The sequence below is a fragment of the Colobus angolensis genome, unplaced genomic scaffold, assembly GCF_000951035.1.
Source record: "Colobus angolensis palliatus isolate OR3802 unplaced genomic scaffold, Cang.pa_1.0 Scaffold550, whole genome shotgun sequence".
NCBI classification, from domain to species: domain Eukaryota; kingdom Metazoa; phylum Chordata; class Mammalia; order Primates; family Cercopithecidae; genus Colobus; species Colobus angolensis.
In genome coordinates this window covers 231,884-241,517 of record NW_012119044.1, presented here as the reverse complement: position 1 = coordinate 241,517, position 9,634 = coordinate 231,884, and the positions used below count along the sequence as shown (strand labels likewise).

The window sequence follows — 9,634 nt, the reverse complement described above, 5'->3', positions numbered from 1 at the left end:
GGATTACAGGCACGCGCCACCAGGCCCAGCTAATTTCTGTATTTTTTAATAGAGACGGGGTTTCACCATGTTGGCCAGGATGGTCTTGATCTCCTGACCTCGTGATCTGCCTGCCTCGGCCTCCCAAAGTGCTGGAATTACAGGCGTGAGCTACCGCGCCCAGCTGTTTGTTTTTTTAAGAGCAAGGAGAGTATGCTTTTTAAATGCCATTGGTTCATGTGCCACAGAACCTAAAGCAGATTCAAATGGACACCAAGTGAAAAAATACGAGTTTTCAGAAGTCTGTCATTATGTATTTACACAAATTACACAATCCTGTATGTATTTACAATTACAGATTATCAGATAGATAACACAAAGCTGTAGTGTTAATGAGACAAAAGGGAATAAAAACACCATTAAGGAAGCCATTTGCTTATCTACCAAGGGGGACCTAGCAGGGCCGATCCTGGCATGTGCTTCAATATTGCTTGGGGACATTTACGTGACAGACGGGAAGATTTGTTCAGTCCGTGCTAGGTAAGTCTTTGACCACAGTGCAAGGGTTGGCACCAAGAAGATGGTAGTTTGGCTGTCTGCGTATCTATTTGTTTAACTGGAACCCCCATTCCACGATGGCTCAGGGTTGCCATCCAACAGGCTTTGGGCCTTTTACAACAAGAACCGGATGCAAACCCATGAGCGGGGGATGACTCACTCTATTCCCCAACAGACAATGCCCAGGCCAAAACCCTGAGCCCCCTTAGTATGGAGAGTCATGTAGAGCCATGTAGAAATATGACTGGATAAAAAAAGTATGGTCTAACGCTAATAGACTGGGCAGGGAAATCCAGCACAGCCTGTCTGTCTGGACCCTTCTTGCCTCTCTGAGCATGCATTTCTTCCTTCTGGGAAGGAAGCATGCATTTCTTCCTTCTGGTGCTGGACCCTCTTTGGAATGGGGGTCTTATAACGTACAGTCAAACAAGGTGAGTCAGATAATTTCTTTATGGCCTTACACAGACAGGCTGGGGTGGGGGAAGTTAGAGAACTATTTTTAGGTTTTATGGTTGGTTTTGGGGAAAAGGGGTTTGGTTTCTATGGCCCACCTTGGGGAAGAGGGATTGTAGTCTCAATGGCCAGCCTCAAGGGAGAATGAAGGGCCAGAGACAGGAGAGCAGGAGCCCAACATTCCCCAGTTGAGAAACTGGGTTGGCAGATTATCTTTTTTTTTTTTTTTTTGAGATGGGGTCTCACTGTGTTGCCCAGGCTGGAGCGCAGTGTCATAATCTCAGCTTACTGCAACTGTCTGCCTCCCTGCTTCAAGCAATTCTCCCACATCCACCTCCCGAGGAGCTGGGACCACAGGCACACACTACTGTGCCCGGCTAATTTTTTGTATTTTTGGTAGAGACAGGGTTTCACCATGTTGCTCTGGCTGGTCTCGAACTCCTGAGCTCAAGCAATTTGCCCACCTCAGCCTCCCAAAGTGCTGAGATTACAGGTGTGAGCTACTGTGCCTAGCGGGTGGATTATTTAATAAGCCATTGAACTAGTCTTGCAATCGTGAGAATAGGCCAGTCCAATTAAACAGTTAACAGTTAACTCTCATTTCAGGCAGTGGTGTCACAGATGGGCTTCCACCAAAGTCAGGCCTCTCCATGAATCAAGCAATCAGATATTTAAGAAAAGGCATTTCTATGGAAACAAAAGAAAAACAAAGATTAACATCTGAAGTTGTCTATAAACTAGTTTTCCTAGAGTCTCTGAAGTAGCTTCAGATTGCAGTGGCAATCTGACAGATATTTCTGGATTATAGTTTGAATCAGGTGTTCAAGTAAACTTTCTGAGTAATCCATACATCAGCTGATATGAACGCCGCTCATATATTAAGTTGCTGTCATTATTTCTTCCAAAGTTTATATCAAGTTGTCTAGCTAAAGCCTGTAGGACTTGGTGATTCCAAGTCAGAAAAATGATAGAAAAATTGGGAAACATTAGTTTGGAGACTCGTAACCAGGAAGGAATTCAGGATTCAGTCCAAATTGTAGGCAAATAATAAAAATTCAAAAAAACAATGGTCAGGACCAGAATTTAATAACAAGTATGGTATAATTTTCTTCTGAAATATAATTTCATCTTCTACAGTCATCCCAATTTTTACCACAAAGATAATAATAATAAGACTAATTTATTTGCAAAGTCAGTTTAGTCTCTGACATGATTATCTGCTAAAGTGCAGTAAGAATGGTGATTTACCATAAAGGCTCTTTTTTTTTTTTTTGCTTTGATTTTTTTATTTATTATAAAAACTGAGTTTTCAACAAAGGCAGATTAGCAGGACTATAGTTGTGAAAACAAATCTGAATGTAGACATTCATTAAACTTAAACTAAAAATCATTGCAGGATAAAATGTCAAGCAACTGAAAACTTTTCTGTGATATATACAGAAATGATATCGATGTAAAGATTTTCACATAAACAAAAGCAAAGATCAAGAAAAAAATTAAATATCTTGGTGGGCAACAGAAATACACAGATTAAAAAGGTCATTTTTATTTTACTTCAGTGCTTCTATTGAGCACAACTGTCAGAGCAATAGGAATTAGATAAATCTTTACATTTCTTCAGGGAATTACATACAATAAAGACACCTCTCTATAATAAAATATAATATTAGCATTATTAGACTCCTGAAAGTCATGACTTTCAATTAAATTACTCTTTTTGCTCTGCTGTGAAGCTACATGCTTTATCAGAATTTTGCCAGTTGAAAGAAAATGAAGCTAACACTGGCAAGATCCGGCAAAACACAGGTGGCAGCAAATTAGGCACAATGAGGTGTGGATTTTCCTCTCAAAGTGGATTACCCACACCTAGGAGATAATGACTTGCAGCGCAAAACAAACATTGTGGGCTAAAACAGAGGATATTTAAATCAATATATTTGCTGCAGGGATGGCTCTTAAATTGGCTTTGTTGGAACTTTTTCATAAGGAATCTCAGATTAAGACTTTTGAACCCTCTCAAGGGCCAGGCACAGTGGCTCACGCCTGTAATCCCAGAACTTTGGGAGGCCGAGGTGGGTGGATCACCTGAGGTCAGGAATTCAAGACCAGCCTGGCCAATATGGTGAAACCTCATCTCTACCAAAAATACAAAAAATTAGCTGGGTGCAGCGACATGTGCCTGTAATCCCAGCTACTCCGGAGGCTGAAGCAGGAGAATCGCTTGAATCCAGGAAGCAGAGGTTTCAGTGATCCAAGATCACACCACCACCACACTCCAGACTGGGTGACACAGTGAGATTCCGGGTCAAAAAAACAAACTCTTGAGGCAATGAAACCAAGCCAAGGATTCACCATCAGACTGTGCCTATAAAGCCTGTATGAATTGGGTGAATTTCTCTTCTTTCAATGTCTCCAAAATATCTTGAGGTTCCTGACATTCTTTACTTATTGCAAAGTTAGAAACCCTACAAAGGAATTGTGTGGGCCAGGCCTGTCTTATTCCAAGTCAATATACTGGCTTTAAAAAGTCAGCATCAATCCCTTGAAGCAGTCTGGTTGCATTCAAAAAATGATATTGCAGTGAAAGCCTTGGTAAAATAACCACTGTTTCCAATGTGTCCAGTTACAAAAGAAAGTAGGCTCTTTTTGTTTGTTTGCTTTTTGCTTGTTTGTTTTGAGATGGAGTCTCACTCTGTCGCCTAGGCTGGAGTGTAGTGGTGCGAGCTCCGCTCACTACAACCTCTTCCGCCCAAGATTCTCCTGCCTCAGCCTCCCAAGTAGCTGGGATTACAGGCGCCTGCCACCGTGCCTGGCTAATTTTTATATTTTTAGTAGAGATGGGGCTTCACCATCTTGGCTAGGCTAGTCTCAAACTCCTGACCTTGTGATCCACTGGCCTAGGCCTCCCAAGGTGCTGGGATTACAGGCGTGAGCCACCGTGGCCGGCTGAAAATAGGTTCCTTATTGAACTTATGCAAATAGCTATATTGCCAGAAAATAAGAAAACTAATGAATAGTTTCCAAATTCTGAAGAATTCAGGTAGAAAGAAAGGTAAATGTTTCCATTTTGCCCACAGAAGTATATTTTACCCCAATGCTGTAAGCTATAAATATAGCTCAAAAGAAAAAAAAATGTCCTTGAGTCTGGAAAACAAAACATAAAAAAATCAGTAATGTTTCAAACAAAAAGTCCTTTAAAAAAATAATTTCAGTCTTTCATCCACTCAGTCCCATGTAATTCTCATTCTCCTTGATGTTGGGTTAGCAATCTGCATGAATGCATCAGTTTTTCATTAGAGCTTTGGACTTTTTCTGTTTGTTTGTTTGTTTGTTTTGAGATGACGTCTTGCTCTGTTGCCGAGGCTGGAGTGCAGTGGCGCCATCTCAGTTCACTGCAAGCTCCGTCTCCTGGGTTCACGCCATTCTCCGGCCTAAGCCTCCCAGAGTAGCTGGGACTACAGGGGTCCACCACCACGCCCAGCTAATTCTTTGTGTTTTTAGTAGAGATGGGGTTTCACCGTGTTAGCCAGGATGGTCTCGATCTCCTGACCTCGTGATCCACCCACCTTGGCCTCCCAAAGTGCTGGCATTACAGGTGTGAACCACCTCACCCTGATGAGCTTTGGATGTTTTTACCTAGTCCAAAGGTGTGATCTCCAAAGTTATCAGAAACCTGTGCTTAAGACTACTTGTCAAGGTCCTTTTCATGAATTTCCTTGAAGACACAGCACTCCAGGATTTGCAAAAGGTTTTTAGAGATAAAAAAAAAATCAGAATAAAGCAATTTACTGGATATACCATGACATATCAGCCTTTTATTTTTATTTTCATTTTTTGTTTTTGGAGTAACATGGAACTTTTTAATTTGGAAGGCAAAAGGTTACACTTAATTGAAGGCAGAGGTCAGGTTAATAAATGTTCGTTACAAAGTTGTTCTGACACAGAGAGAGGCAACTTCTCTGGGCTCTCCACTTGCCTACCAAATCAGAGTTGTTAGTAAGTACAAATCTGAAGAAAATCCATGTGTCAAACAAGTTGCTATCTCAAGAACTCTTGTGCAGGAAAATCAAAGTGAACATTGTTCCAGTCTCTTACTCTTCAATTAAGTAAATGGGAATGATTCAGCCCACCAAGTTCATGACAATAAGGTACAAGATGGTGCTAGCAAAGAGAAAGAAGCCAAGTCTCACTCCAACGAGATGCCTTCGAAGTCCACTTTGTTCTGTGGGTTCACCTGTATTCTCAGGCAAACTGCTATGATGAAACTCCCCACACAATATGTGAAACCCAAGAGGAAAATGTTGAAGGGGAAGGTCCCCATAAGAAGACAGTAAGTGAATTGCAGCGCCCTAGTCAACAGTACATACAGCAGGTATATATCCAGCAACTTCAGACACTGCAGAGTAGAGCTCCAGTACTCTTCTAAGAACCATCAGGTGACTGACACTACCCGCACTGACATGAATGGATGCAAGGTACACCGGCCAGCGCTCCCTAGGCTCATAGAAGACCCAGCAACCACACCGAATGTCCATATCAGATTTTTAGGAATCTCATACAATGTTGGAACACATGTTAACAACATATCCATACAAATATAACTCAAAGAAAGTGTAACACCATTTCTTAATTAACAACGCTTCCTGTATGATTTTAACATACCAAATAAGCCTCATGTCTCTCTTGGACTTCCAGGGGTCCTATTTATTATTAATAACATATATTAATGTATATAAGATTATGTTCAAGTTGGGGCAAAAATACTTAATTTTAGAATTTGAAATTTGATTTTAGGAAGTATATCAAATATCAAAAGTTTAAAACCCTTGCTATCAAAATAAGAAAGATTTAAGACCCATGTTCAAAACAGAATCACAAGTCACTGTGACCTGATCGAGGACCTGGAAATTGACTGGTTTCCTAACACCTTCCTGTCCTGTGTACTTCTCTGGAAAGTCTTCCTGTATCCCCAAGAGCACGAGTTTTGCATGGTAGAGATGCTAGTTTAACATTGCATGTAACAGACTAGTTATGACACTTGATTATTACCCTGCACCTTTATGTATCAGCCTCCACCTGTCTAGGCAGTGACTTCATTCTCTTTGGGTTTCCAGTGCTTAGCACACAGTCAGGTAAATGTGTTAGCCTCGATAAATATCTACTCAATAAATTGATTGAATATATTGATCTACCATGTTTTGCTTAAATTAAAAATTGATCAATGGGCTGATATATTTTATAACACATGCGTACACACATATGGAGAGACAGAAAGACAGAGAGCAGAAAATAGATACCAGCATAAAGTCAATTGTGTTAGGCACAAAAGAACCAAATTAGATTTTAAATATGGCTATTTATTCAGGCTACTTACTGAACTGCCTTTATCTATTTATCAGATACTTTGCCTTTTCTCCTAACTTCCTCACATTTCTGGATAGACAGTGAAATGTCCCCAGGACTTTTCCTAAATCTTATTAAGCCATGAGTTCTGAGCTCATTAGAAGATTTTGTTTTAAGCTCTAGCTCCATTGTCCAGCTGGGTTTAAGTTCTAGCTTTATTATCAGATAGATAATTATCTAGTATCTAGTAGATAAAGCTTGGGTAAACCACCTAATGTCTCTAAACCCCACTTTAATGTCCCTGAACCTCAGCTTCCTCCCCTATAGAAGTCAAAAGGAAATGCAAACTACTGAACAGAATATGTCATGGTTATTTGTTCTAATATAAGGTTATCAAGCTTATAGGTAGACCCTATAACACACCAGTAAATCACATAGACTCTGGAGTGACATTGGCAGATTTAATTCCAGCAATACCACTTACTAGTTTTGCAAGGTTTATCTAATTACTTACTGATATGGGTTAGCTATGTCTCCACGCAAATCTCATCTTAAATTATAGCCCCATGTGTTGTGGGAGGGACCCAGTGGAAGATAATTGAATCATGGGGGCAGTTCCCCCATATAGTTTCTGTGGTAGTGAGTAAGTCTCCCGTTATCTGATCGTTTTATAAGGGGAAACCTCTTTCACTTGGTCCTCATTTTCTCTTGCCGCCGCCATGTAAGACGTGCCTTTTGCCTTCCACTATGATTGTGAGGCCTCCTAGCCATGTGGAACTGTGAGCCCATTCAACCTCTTTTTATTTATAAATGACCCCGTCTTGGGTATGTCTTCATTAGTAGCATGAAAATGGACTAATACACTTACCCTCTCTGTGCCTCCATTTCTCTATCTGTAAAATAATATTAATAGTAGAGTTTTTATGAGGATTAAATGAGATAAATCATGTAAAGCCTATTTTAGCATCCAGGAAGATCTCAATGTATGTCAGTTATAATTGTTAAGTTGAAGATTTGTATTAAGTCTGTGGGCCTTTTGAGATAATATGGCCTGTTTGGAAGCTGAGTTATTTATAATTTTAGAGAGAAGAATGAATCCACCAGAACTCCACCTCTCTATAAACTGCACTCTGTGGCGTGGCTTAATTAGAGGCCTGCTGCAGGGCTGAGAAGTAATGCTTGACCTTACATGTTCCATAAATCCTCTTGGCAAATTGACCACTCCAGATTTTTATTTTTACTTTCATTTTTTATTTTTGGAGTAGCATATTTTATTTTTTGAGTGCTTCTACCACTATACTAAGAGAGGCTGTTTCCAGAAAAACTCTCAAACTGTTTTTCCTCTGCTCTCACACAAAAACAATCAACACAGAAGACTTCTGGACCCCAAAATATATGGGGATTTCTCCCCAGCAGGAAGCAAGCAATCAGTTCTACAGCGGACACAAGCTAGGTGTCCTCCAATTCAGCTCCAACACTGTCTACCCAGAGATAGCATCAGATCCCCAAGTTGAGGGCTCAGTCCCACAAGAGCACCCTGTCCTTCCAACCAGTCGTAAGTTTAGGTCTCTGGAACTTCTGACCAACAGGCTTCAAGTTGGGGTTGCCATGACCCCCTCTTCGGGTTTGATTAATTTGGTAGAGTGGTTCACAGAACTGAGGAAGTTTACCAGTTTATCACTCAGGATATTTTTAAAACTACAAATACAAGCCCATGAAGGGATACAAGAAGGTCAAAGTCTGGAAGGGTCCTGAGCACTGGCGCTTTTGTCCTCGTGGAGTGGGGATGTGTCACCCTCCCAGCATGTGAATGAGTTTTTGTTTACCTTCCCATGATCCTCCACATGTGCAGCACAGGAGGCTCATGGGAAGGTAAAAAACACTTCTTAGAAGCTCCCTGATCCATTCCTTTTGGGTTTTCATGGAGGCTTCATTACATAGGCATGACTGATTAAACTACTGGCCATTGGTGATTAACTTGACCAGCCCCACTATGAAGCTATCAGTCAACACTAACATACAAAAAGACAGCCTGTGGAGATTCCAAGGATTTTTAGTAATCATATGCCAGGAAACAGGAACAAAGACCAAATACATGTATTTCACAATTATCACAGGGACACTGGCTTTTTTGAAGCCTTTCCTCAGATCATTAGAGCAGCATACAGGAAAACCAATTTTCTACTAGGGTTCTTTAGATGTTCAGACTTGGTGTGATCCTCCTGTGAGTTAAAATGTACCTCCTCCAAAAGTCTGATTCATTTGTCTCTCTACTTAGAAAAAACTGATATGGAAACTCTTTTTCACCAATGATGATGACATGCATTTTTCCCAACAATGTAAGCCCAATATATTCCAGTCTCAATTTACAAGACAGATACATCAGAGGATCTTTAATACACATATCTAGGAAGATCTCTGAATTACTTAATAAGATATTCGGGAATATTCCATCCACCCCAGAGCTGACAAAGAACAACAGTTATAGAAAAAATAGCTGTAGAGGCAGTGAATATTTAAGATGAGTTGGTACCTTTTGTTTTAATAGCTTCTATTAGTCACAACTTGTTAAACCGTAACATTCCTTTCTAAATCTGCTTCCTGCTCCTTCCTCACTTCTGTAATTTTCTGCAGTAGAATATGCAGTACATATTGGCTCTACAAATTGCCAGGTGCATATCAAAGGAAAGCATGAAAAAAAATAGTAAAGAAAAAGTAAACCTCCCGAAGGATTTCATTGTTAGAAAACTAGCACACATGCGCACACATACACACACACACATACACACTTTAAAGAAAGAACTAGGGGTCCTGATAAGCTGGCACATAAATCTGTTGTTGCCATCAAATGAATCATCAAAGATTTGAGAGTTAATTTGAGTGAATGTGTCAGTATTATTCCAACAAAGACATGAGCATACACACAAACAAAAGATTTTTTTTTTTTTTTTTTTGAGACAGGGTCTCATTATGTTGTCCAGGCTGGAGTGCAGTGGCTGCTGATAGATATGATCATAGCACACTGCAGACTTGAACTCCTGGGCTCAAGCAATCCACCCGCCTCAGTCCCCCAAGTAGCTGGGACTACAGGCATGTGCCACCTTGCCCAGCTACAAGATGTTTTTCACCTGAAGAGTTAATATAATCCATAATAATAACCACCCTCTGTATAACTCATCCTACATCAGGCCCTTAGTTTCACACACATTTCACCACATTTTTCATACTTGAAACAACCCTATAAGGTAGATCTCATTATTACTATAGCAACCCATTTTACAGATGAGAAAATTGGAAGCGG

General features: G+C 40.4%; 1 protein-coding gene across 3 annotated transcripts in view; it reads right to left on the bottom strand.

The window, feature by feature from the left end:
• Positions 1–9,634, bottom strand: part of BCAT1 (branched chain amino-acid transaminase 1, cytosolic) — a 142,079-nt gene that overhangs the window by 103,684 nt on the left and 28,761 nt on the right. The gene's annotated exons all lie outside the window — the stretch shown is intronic.